This window comes from Camellia sinensis, chromosome 8, assembly GCF_055761805.1.
Source record: "Camellia sinensis isolate YWXY chromosome 8, ASM5576180v1, whole genome shotgun sequence".
Classification (NCBI taxonomy): Eukaryota; Viridiplantae; Streptophyta; class Magnoliopsida; order Ericales; family Theaceae; genus Camellia; species Camellia sinensis.
The window spans coordinates 131706292-131718986 of NC_138968.1; positions in this window are offsets into that span (position 1 = coordinate 131706292).

Below are 12695 nucleotides of genomic sequence, written 5' to 3' on the forward strand. Positions count from 1 at the left end.
AAACATGGCATGACTTAAGCAATGAAAAACAGAGTTATGACATGGTAAAACAAGACCAAAACCCACTTAGATGGCATCCCAAAGACCTAAGCATGGAGGCATACACAATGGTCCATTCATGAGGCATAAAACATCAATTCTTTAAAGCATTAAAGGCGTGACAAGTGCAAGTATATGAGCATACTATATGGACTGAAATAACATGACAAGTGATGCCAAATCACTGAAATGACCCAAGTAAAGTATGCTAGTGACTTGGACACTTAAAGCTAACAAGCTAGATTGCCTTATGGCTATACAAAGCATGGCATATATGACCAAAACAACACAAATTTGACCTTAAACATGGTAAAACATGATCAAAGTCTTCTCAGAGCTAAGCCAAAATCATGCTAAAAACATGGCTTAAAGCACAAAGCATGTTAAGGCAATTTCATGGAAATGCACTACAAGTGCATGAGGCATGCAAAGGCTAACCAAACCAAACCTAAACAGAGGTATGACATGGTAAAACAAGCCCAAGAACATGTTGAAATGGACACAACATAGGCTAGAAAGACATGCTCAAACATGAAGCATATAAAGCTAGTGTGTGTGATTTACACTCCAAGTGTATGGTACATGCAAAATGCCACTAAAACAACCTTAGATAGATGTAAAACATGGAAAAGTAACACCAAATACTTGCTGAAATGAAGCTAAGACAAGCTTAACAAACGTGCTACCAACATAAGCCATTTATGCAAGCATACAAGACAACAAGGAGAGGGGATGACCCTCTCCTATTTAGGACTCCAAAACCACCTTCCCACCACTAAAAATTCTCTGGATTTCAGTGGTAGGACGGTCATGCAAAGCCAAGAACAAGGGCCAAAAGGGATGGCCTAAAACAAGGCCTAACAAGGCCTAAGAGGGGGGGAAACAACCCCAAACCAAAAAGTAATTTTAAACAAAGATCTAAAGCATCAAAAATAAGAACTTATTGTAGTTTAGAGTTAACCTTAAAACAAATAAGCAAGAAGGTCTAAAAGCTTAAGCAATGATGGGGTATTAAAAGCAAGTTTGCTCACCCTTGAAGAACACTTTTAAGAACAAGGCTCCAGCAACTTTTCCAAGCTTAAACCACTCCAAGAACTCTGAAACTAACTCTCTAGGATCTCAGCAACCAAAGGATGGTGTTCTAGTGTGTGTTTGTATACAATAGTAAGACAATACTACACTTTTGAGTACAAAACAAGATCAAACAAAGGAATATAGATACAAAAGTATACGTATCACTCAACCCTCCATGTTCTGAACCCTTGAGGAGGGAGGAGATGGTTCTCTCTTATAGAGAACCAAAAGAAAAGCTTCTTGAGGAAGCTAAGCAAAGGGGCAAATCCCTCCATACACGTGTATGGAGGGAGTGAATTGTGCATGCCAGCTGTGACAACTGGCATAAAATACCTACATAAAGCAGATGAACAGGGTTCGGCCAGGAAACATGGCCGATCGACCAACACAAGGGTCGATCGATCAAAAAGAGTGCCGATCGGCCAACACTTTTGGCTGATGGCAACAAAACAAGGCCGATGGCTTCATGCCTTGGCCGATGGGTTGAGGGGATGGCCAACAAGCCACCCTCTTCCCTAAGGAGCAAAAACACAAGTCCTTGGTCCACAACCAAGCACAAAACAGACAAGTTGAGAGATCTTGAGGCAATGCATGCGGCCGAGACCTTTGAGAACTCAAAAAGAACATGAACATGGATGATCATCGAGTGTTCAAACGATGACGCCCAAGTCTTGAGGACGGTCAAAAATGGGGTGTCTACAAAGGGCAAGTGAGAAAAAGCCGCAAGCAGAAGTTGGGCTTGTTGTCACTGATATTTAGTAGGAGGAGATGGAGGGTGATAGGAGGGAAGAAACTAGTCCTCAAAGAGAGTAAGTCTCAGTTCCTCCATCCGGTGAGGATTTTGCGGAAGAGGAGGTGCAGGAGCTTCCATCTCGAAAGAAGGAGGAAATTGGGGGTTGTTGACGATATCAAGCTAGTCAAAGGAGCAAAGTTTTTCCTTTTGGGCTAAGAATGACGAGCCATACCCTTGAGCCTCTTCTGGATGACGAAGGGCTTGTACTATCATCGTAGGCATGGAAGATGTGTACCATGCTATGAGTAAGTTGTCTTCCAAACGGCGTCGGCGGTCGATGGGTACATATGGGTAAACCACCGAACTCCGAGCAAAGGGAGGGAAAGTTAAAGGATCAACAAATTCGACAAAATGATGATTGATTCGCTCGCTTAACTTGGACTCCTCAAGTTCTGGCCAGCTTCTCCAACCAGAAGCCCTAAGAGAAGAAGAATCTGCAGCCTCATCCCACGCAGAAGGTTTTGCGTTAGAGGAAGAGCTTCCAATATCCATGTTTACAAAATTTTGGGTTAAAGAATTGTGGACAGTAGATTCGTAATCCAAAGGTTGATAGTTTGCAAAAGCTTCCAGAACTTGAATATATGAAGGTGGGTAAAGGTAGCTAATCAATGCATGAAGATTCTTTCGAGAGCGAACAACATTATCAAACAACTCTTCATATGCTTGATCGAGGTAAGAAAAGGTTTGCTTGGCCATGAGAACTAAACTAGTCTTTTGGAATACTGAGATAGTGGGAGTGTTCAAAGGATAGAAAAGAATTTAATGCAAATGTTCATTGATGAATGACGGTTTCATTTTTGAAAATGCAAAGCCCATGCACGTTCTAAGATGTGGATAAAATACCTTGATCCACTAATATCACTAAGTATTGGGTATATTAGTGCAGGGGGTAATGTTGGCTACATATTTTGCATAGGCCAATCACAGTTCAACACGTAGCAGGATGAGGGCAATACGGGAAGACAATTCAAATCTTCAATCGTAGTCATACACGTGGCAGTTAGTATTGGTTATTGTAGATCTGCGTAGCATTGGATCAGCAAAGAGATACAAAATGACGTGGTTTTAACGGTTACTCACATATTTAAATTCAAAATCAGGAGGGAAGCCTAACTACAGACATGTCGTAGTGGAGCTAACTGTGAGGAAACATGTTCAATAATCATGGAGGGGTAGTTCGACGATTGGAAGCTCAGTTCGACGGTTAGCATTGAGAAGTATAAATAGCAGAGAAGGCTCCAGAAAGGGACACAGATTCAGATCCAAAAAACCAATTTTATTCTATTTTATTTTCCTTCTAGTTTTTACATTTCTTGTTCTTTACATTTCTGTACTTCAAATTTCTGCATTGCATTTCGTTCATAGGAGAGTTTTCAAATAGCTTGTTGCTGTAAACCTCTACGAGGCTGAATTGTGTCATTGTAAGTCTTTCATTTTTACTTAAAGAAATGCTGCAATTGTTCTTCATTTAATCGTTGGTTGCCTAATTCTCCTAAACAAAGCCACAAGTAAAAGTCAGCATCATTGAGGCTGAAAGAACTAAAACGCAATCGTCTGATAATTGGTTGGCAATTATTTTCTGTAAGAACTGATTGATCCTTGCTGGCACGCTCAAAATTACAATAATAACTTTCGAAAGCCAAAAAGCCAACACCTATTGTGGCTACTTTTTTGAATTTTAAGTAAATTTAAGCACCGCTTGGCTTGTTAAAAGCACTTTTTAATAGTCTTTAATGCTGGGTTTTGTCTATATGTTTATTTTGTATTGAAATTTTAAAATTTTATAACTTAAGTTTATATTTAGAACTTGTTTGGGATGATCTAAATAAGTGTACTTTTTGACTTTTTATGAAATATGGGTTGGATTTGGGTTGGGTTTGAAGTGATATGTTAGAGAGATGATGTGACTTAAATAAGATGATGTGGCTTAAATAGGATAATAGATTTTTGATTTTTTAACTTTTTTGTGCCAAACTAGCCCTTAACTATTTCAAATAAGATTCATGTTAAGTGTAAAATTTTAAAATAACATATGTTCAATATAAGTGTCACGACCCGAACCCGCCCCTATGGGTTAAGGCCATAACCGGCCAGTAATCACGAGATTACCTACAGCCTCAAACCTAATAAGACAAAACTCATCAGAGTAAAGGGGCCGAACGGAAGCAAATTTAAATAAAACCTTGTCCATAGAGCCGTGCTTATATGCACATCATAACATTCCACATTTACATATGTTAATAACTCACAACAGAAAGTGTAGTAGCATAAGGTTCTATACAGACAGGATCATTCAAATCTAAGTTAGCCAAACAAAACTATACACAGACGTATACCAAAGTCCTCGCCAACATGACAAAATACACAAAATGGCAAAAGGGCGAAGACGTGTCTCGTGCGTGAGACGCAAGGGCTGACTCTTCAAAACTTTGGTTGTTCCATACAGACTTCACTGAGGCTGGGTCTGGACCTCTCTAGGCTCACCTACAAACACATGAATGAGCGTGAGCGAAAGCCCAGTGAATAATATCAAATAAAGAATATACATTGGAACAATATACCCCAAACGGCCTTGGGCCCAGTTTATATTTCTAACTAATACACACATACATAGACATATGTAAGTTAAGTAACTGCAGTTCCAAACACATCATACGGCCTCGGGCCTAATTCATTCGTATCATTCAGGTCAAACTGGCCTTTGGCCCATTCATACTTTCATGTCAAACTGTTATTCGTGTCAAACTGTCATTCGTGTCAAACTGTTATTCGTGTCAAACTGGCCTTTGGCCCATTCATTTATTCATGTCGAAACAGCCTCCGTCCCATTCATTCATGTCAAACGGCCTCTGGCCCATCCATTCATGTCAAAACGGCATCTGGCCCATTCATTCATGTCAAACGGCCTCTGGCCCATCCATTCGTTCTTGTCAAAACGGCCTCTGGCCCATTCATTCATGTCAAGCGGCCTCTGGCCCATCCATTCATGTCAAAACGGCCTCTGGCCCATCCATTCATGTCAAAACGGCCTCTGGCCCATTCATTCATGTCAAACAGCCTCTGGCCCTTCCATTCGTTCTTGTCAAAACGGCCTATGGCCCATCCATTCATTCTTGTCAAAACGGCCTCTGGCCTATTCATTCATTCTTGTCAAAACGGCCTCCGGCCCATTCATTATTGATGTCAAACTGGCCTCTGGCCCATTCGTTATTCATATCAAACATTTGTCCGTAATTCAAACTAGCAAACTTATAAGGCTTACAAGGAAATAAGCAATTGGATAAATGATGACTTCAAAATATCGATATTACTCACAGTGATCGGCTGATTGATTTGCCCTGGAGCTTGACCCTACACATCACATAACACATATGGGTCACAATCGATTCAATCCGTTCTTAATTCACATATTCCTCTTTAGGCTTAATTCTTATTCTTCTAACTCATTTACAATGCTCAATGTATGCCTAAGAGTACTCAGAAGTGAAAGAGAATAGAAAACGAAACACAGAATGCCTTTTCAAAATTTCAGAAAACAGGGTCCCCGCTCAAGCGTGGACTTCCCCGCTCGAGCGGACCCATGAGGTCTGCAAAAGTGTTGGATGCATCAAAATTACGCTCGAGCGTGAAGTCTGGCACTCGAGCTGAAGGTCTGTCCACATAGCTCCTCGCTCGAGCGTGAACTTCCCCGCTCGAGCGGACATCCAAGTCTGCAAAAATACTAGGAGCACGGAATTCACGCTCGAGCGTCGGTTTCCCCGCTCGAGCGGACATCAAATTTTCTGGGTTTTCCAGAACATGTTCTTGAGCCGAAATTTGACATTCAAAGATTCCAAAACATATGATTTCAGTTCAAAAACATGCAAACACATTACATTACATGAGTGTATAAAAGTATGACACCAAATTGTTCAAAGTCATCATTTAATTCCCAAATAGATGACATTTCTTTCGTATGATCAAAATCCAAACATTCAAACTTCATACCAATTCCATAACTTCTTCAATCATGCATGCATGTAAAATTCTGACTTCATTTCTGTTACAAATGGTACAAATGATGCTCCAAATCATGAAGCTACACAAAAACTACTCATGCATGTAAGGTTTGATGCTCCATTCTTCATATTTAACATGCTACATGCTAGAACACCCAAAATTGTAACAATTATGCACATGCATGTTCATTTTAACTTCAAATTCAGCTCAATCTTAGCCATGAGCTACCATACCACTTGATTTCACAAAATTACATACTCAATTCATAAATCAAGAATTGATTACTCACCTAGGAGCTTCAAACACTCAATGTTTTTTGAGTTTTAACTTCCAATATCACAATCTTGAATCAAAATGCATAACTCCTCCTCCTCTCTCTCTCTCTAGAACCGGCCTTCTCTCTCCCTCTCTAGAGAAATCTTAGCCCAAATGGATAAATGAGAGGAATTGAGTACATTGTGCCCTTTTATGTAAGTCTCACTAGTCAAAATTATTAATATTAAATAATTGGACACTTAATTAATCGTTCTAAATCTAATTATTTTGATTCGAATCAATTTTTAATTAAATTTCACCGTAGGCTCTAAAAATTATAACAATCACGAGGGCGTAATCAATTTCCGGTTCTGTGGCCGATAAGGCCTTCAATTTAATTTCCAAAGCAGACAATCAAACAGATATTCCTACGGTGAACAGATAGAAATTTAAAGCCACATATTTTCACATAATGGCACACAAAATCATATTAAACACATAATCACATTCATATTAAGGACCAATTAACATATTACGGAATAGGGATGTCACAATAAGATAGTTAAGCATGCATAGATAATTAAGCTTATTTATTTTTTTTATTATTTATTCTTAAATACATTGGGCACTTCCAAATTAAAAAAAAAAATAAAACAAAATAAAATAAAAAGAGAAAACGATGTATCGGTCCACTTTCAAATTAAAAAATAGTTATATCCACTTTCAAATTGTAAACCTTAAAAAATTAATAAATAAATAAAAAAGAACGTGACATTTTTTTCAAAAATTTTACACTCAACATTGAGTATTATTTGAAAGATATCAAAATGTTAATTTTTTTTTTAATTTTATTAAAAATGAAATTTTATAATTAAAGTTGTAGTTTTTAAAAGATTTTAGCATAAAATATAGATAAAAGACAAAGATACCATGAATTATACTTGCCGCATCATGTTTGGCTCAAACACGAAATAAGTGCTATATGCATGACTTTATAATCAACAAAGATCCATTCTTAACGTTCCGGCGTAAAAGCTCTTAAAAAATAGATGTTTAGCCAAATTTTCTTTTTCCCTTTTAATTTTTCTGGAAAAGTTGTATAAGCACTTGTTTGCTTTTTATTTTTATTTTTATTTTTTTGATAAACCATGTCTTAAGTATGGTTTTTTAAACCCCCCAACAAAAATGTTAATCTAAAAATCAAATGACAACATGTGACCTGCTTACTTAGTTGTTCAAACAAATAAGTGGGGAGTAACTGTTCAGGAGTAATTTTAGAAAATTATTACAACTTCATGAAATATTTATAATTTTAATTATTAATATTTATAATGTTTACTATTTTTTATAATTATTTTTCCTGAAAATCATGTTATGCTTTTTGCCGTAAAATTGTTGGGGACCTTAAAATGAGAAAACACTACTCTGTCCTGCAACCACATTTTTTGCAGAGACCTTTCACTGATTTGTTAAGAAGTTTGCTCTGAAGACTAAAATCCTTACATAGCTGTATTTTCTTGAGGTTTTTTTTTTTTGATCAATGTATTTTCTTGAGGTTGAGACATTTTATTAGGTGCTTGTCGGTTTTCATTATTCACTGCAATTGGGTTTCCAAATTTAGGAAAATCATAGTAATTCTTGGAAATCCCAAGGTCATTTCCACGGGGATTTATCGTGCAAATCCAAAGAGTTTATGAAATTTTGATTCGAAATAGAGTTTGATTTTGGTCACAGGTAGTTGTAAATGAAAGTTTTAATAAGAGTAAGGTTCACATATCCACTCACAACAAATCAATGGCATTTGCTAACAATTCTTTTTATAACTCAATTGAGATTCATAGAAAAGTTGATCTCAATCGGAAAGTTTAACAATTTAGTTCATGAACAATATTTTTCAAAAGATGATTTCATAACAGCTTGATTGGCTCAACATGTCAAAACTAGTAATTTAATTTGCAAGGAATTCTAAGAGTCTGTTTGATAATTATTTCGTTTTCAGTTTTTTGTTTATATTTATAAAAATTTTAAAAACTGTCATAAAAATTTGTTTGATAATTTTTTTGGTTTACAAATGGTTGTCTTAGTTTATAAATTTGAAAAAAAAAACATAAACTCAAAAAATGAGTTTATGTTGGTTTTTAAACAGAAATTTAAAATTTTGACTAATAATTTTTTTTTTCAAATAATTTTTTTTAAATTAATTTTTTTTTTCAATTAATTTTTTTTTCAATTGTAATGTGTATGATCCCATTGTCATAAATATGAATATTTTAAGTCTGAATAAACATATTTTTAGTTTATGTTTTTAAAAATTTTCAAATATTTTGTTCAAACCAAACGCGTTTATAGTGTATGTTTTTCTAAAAATAATCAAAAATCAGTTTATAAAATTTTTATAAAGATAAATAAAAATGTAAACGTTACCTAAGCATTCATTGTACCCGACATTAACGATAAATCAAAGAATTATACAGAATAAAAAAAATTCCAAATAAAATAACCAACAAATAAAATAAAACCTTACATTAAAATCATGAAGGATAGATGGCAAATATCAGACACCTGTTGTGGCTTCACTCCTTTCCTTAGCAAAATGCTTAGCTACTCATAGTTAAAAACACAAACTTAAAATACAGAAAAAATGAATTAAAACAGAATGAGGATTTTGTTTAGAGATTAAAGTTACACTCTTCCGCGTTCTCCAATTGAGCCCCCATCCTCTCTATTTATAGACCAAGAGAAGAACAAAACCAAACAAAAATACAAATCTGCTAATTTACGTTTTTCTATAAATAGGTGACTGTTCCACTGAATTTTTATCCCCCTACATGATAAAATCATGTTTTCCTCAAAGCACAAGAGTTGTAGGTCTGTGAGTCTTCTTTCCAGGGATATAAAGTGCACCTAAATCAGATTTCTAAGTTGAAAGTTATGGCCAAATTAATGAAGTTGGACAGTTTTGTCAACAATGATGGCTGGAGTTCATCTGAAGTTGCAGCTCGTTTTTGACCTTGCAGCAGCTGGAATGGGAAGTTTTGTAAAAGATGAATGTTGTAGATCTCTGATATATATATCTACAGATGCAAACCCCATCTGAATCTGAATTTTGAGTCCAACAATGATTTAGACCACTAAAAAATACATCACTAATAGCACTAATGCATTGAGAATGACAAAAAAAAAAAAAAAAAAAAAAAAAAAAAACAAGGCATAGAAAGTGTACTCCTCCTAGTGCTCCAAAGCATTTTTCTTTTGAGTCAAAGGTGGTGGCCATATTAATGAAGCTGTCCAGAACAGATTTTTCATCTTCATTCCATTTCTTTTTACCTTATTCAGCAGTGTTGGGTGTTTTGGAAGCGTGTGTTTAAACTACAAAGAAATCAAACTAAAACACACAAAATCAGATCTGATTTTTTCCTACAGAGAATAGAGAAGAAGAGCAGCAAAACAGGGGAGAAGAGGGGTCACCCTTGAACAACCCCTTGAGCAGATTTTTCTATTACCCTTCACTACAAGAAAAAGTAGATTTCGCGACTAAAAATGGCTTTTTCGTCGCTGAAAGTAGCAGAATTGGCGACTAAATTAGTCGCCAAAAGTGGCGACTAAAACAGTTTAGGAGCCAAATGTAGGGGTTTTAGCGACTAAAAAAATTTTAGTAGCCAAAAGTCAAGGTTTTTGGCGACTAAAAACATTTAGTAGCCAAAAGTATAGGTTTTGGCGACTAAAAAATAGTTTGGTTGCCGATTATACGTGTTTTACCCACAAAAATCAATTTCGTAGCCAAAAGTGAAGCTTTTTGGTTACTAAAAAAAATTTAGTAGCTAAAAGTCAAGAATTGCCGACTAAAATACAGTTTAGTCGCCCAAAGTACAGGTTTTGGGGACTAAAATTCAGTTTAGTCGCTAAAAGTGCTATCCTTAGGCAGGATTTAATTCTTTTAGCGACAAAAAAGAAATTAGTAGCCAAAAAATATAGAATTCGCGACTAAAATTCAGATTTAGTCGCCAAAAGTGCTATCCTATTTTTTTTAGTAAATAATTTATTTTTTACATAAAATATATTAAATAAAAATAATTATTTATATATATATAGTTTTGTATTAATACCGGTCAATATAGTATATAAATAATATATGTTGCATTAATATTCATGTGATGTTGTAGTGGCGTAGTGGGGAGAGAGTGTTGGTAAAGGTTGAGAATGTTGGGAGGTTGGTGGTTTGAAACTTGGGAACAACAGAGGCAATTTTTTTTTTTTTTTTCTGAAAAATGCTTTTGGCGACTAAAGTCTGTGGTCGCCGAAAGGTAGGCTATTGGCGACGAAAAGTTTAGTCGGCAAATGTATAAATAATAAAAAAAAAATTCACTATTGGCGACTAAAAGTTTAGTCACTAAATGTATAATTTCCAAAAATGGAATTGACTATTGGCGACAAATTCTTTGGTCACTGAAGACCTGTATATTGCCGACTAACAGTTTTTTAGTCACCAAAGGTATTCGCGACCATGTATTCGCGACAAAAGCGGCGGCTAAAATATTTAGTCAGGGAAAGTGAAAATTTGATATTTGGGGACTAAAAAAAGACTTTTGGCGACTAAAAATTTAGTTGCCAAAGATGTGTTTTCTTGTAGTGCTTTTAGCTTCCCTTACAAGCTTGGTATAGGAAATTATATCAACCCAAGTACCAATAAAACATCTGGAAAAATTTCCTCCATATACATTAACTCTAATTAACAAAACCCAAAACAAAACATAACTTAACAAGAATTAAATAAGCATTAGTGATTGTTTGGATACAAAATTAAACAAACACAATACATCAACATTGCTCCCCCTTAATGTGTTGCTCCATAACTCCAAGTAACTCTCTAAAATACTGGAACTTTTCTTTGGGAAGAGCCTTAGTGAATATATCTACAATTTGTTCATCTCACTTGCAGAATTTGAGTTTCACTTCACCTTCTTCAATTGCTTCCCGAATAAAATGATGTTTAATTGCAATATGATGAATGCGACTGTGAAAAATAGGATTCTTAGCCATGGCAATGGCTGATTTATTGTCACAAATTTTTTTTATACCATCTTCTTGCTTTTCGCAAACATCTTCTAGTATTCTCCTCAACCAAATTGCTTGGAAAGTTGCCAAACTAGCTGAAACATATTCAACTTCTGCAGATGATTGCGCCACACTCTGTTGCTTCTTTGATGCCCTAGAAAATACTCTAGAACCCAAGGAAAATGCATACCCAGAGGTGCTTTTCATATCATCAGTGCAGCCACCCTAATCACTATCACAAAAACCAAACAATTTCACAGTTGAATCTTTGCAATACTTGATACCATAGCTAGTTGTGCCTCGAATATATCTCAAAACTCGTTTTGCAGCACCAAGATCATTTTGGCTGGGATTATTTATAAATCTAGAAAGCAAACTTGCAGCATACATTATATTTGGCCTTATAACTCTAAGATACAACAAATTTCCAACCAAGCTTCTACACAACGAACCATTGACTTTTTTCTCTCCATCTTCCTTTGTAAGTTTTTCATTCACAACTAGTGGTGTGGCCATGGGCTTATAACCACTCATGCCAAATTTCATTAAAATATTTTTAGTATATTTCTTTTGAGAAATAAATACTCCATCTTCAACTTGATAGATTTCACTTCCAAGAAAATGATTCAACAAACCCATGTCACTCATTTCATATCTTCCCATCATGTCATTTCTAAATTCTTCAATCATTATCTCATCGGTACTGAAAAATAACAAATCATCAACATACAACGCAAAAATAAGAATTGGCCTACCTTGATTTTTCACATATAAGGTTGGCTCACTCTTGCTCTTCTTGAAACCCTTGTTGATGAAATAGAAATCAATTTGGCTATACCATGCTCTTGGAGCTTGCTTTAGCCCATACACTACAACAAAATATACCTTTGGTGACCAAAATTGGCGACTAAAAAAAATTTAGTCTCCAAAAGTTGTGGAATTGGCGACTAAAATTTTTTTTAGTCGCCAAAAGTACAATATTTAGCTACTAATTTTTTTTAGTTGGGATATATTGATTATTAGCGACTAAAAAAAATTTAGTCGCTAAAAAGACCAGAATTGGTGACAAAAAAAAAATTTAGTCGCCGTATATTGAGTTTTGGCTACCAAAATCATTTAGTCGCCGAATGTAAAATAAAAAATTATTTTTTATCTTTGGCGACCAAATTTTGGTCGCCAAAAACATATTTTCAGCGACAAAAAATTAGTTTAGTCGTCGTATGTTGCGTTTTGGCTACTAAAATAATTTAGTCGCCGAATGTAAAATTAAAAAATTATTTTTTATCTTTGGCGACCAAAAGTTTGGTGGCCAAAAACATATTTTCAGTGACAAAAATAAATTTTAGTCGCCAAAAACTAAAATATTTGGTGGGATTTATAAAACTAATTGGCGACTAAATGGCGACTAAATGCGATTTAGTCGCTAATGGTGTAATATTTAAATATATATATATATATATATATATGGTTCTATACCACA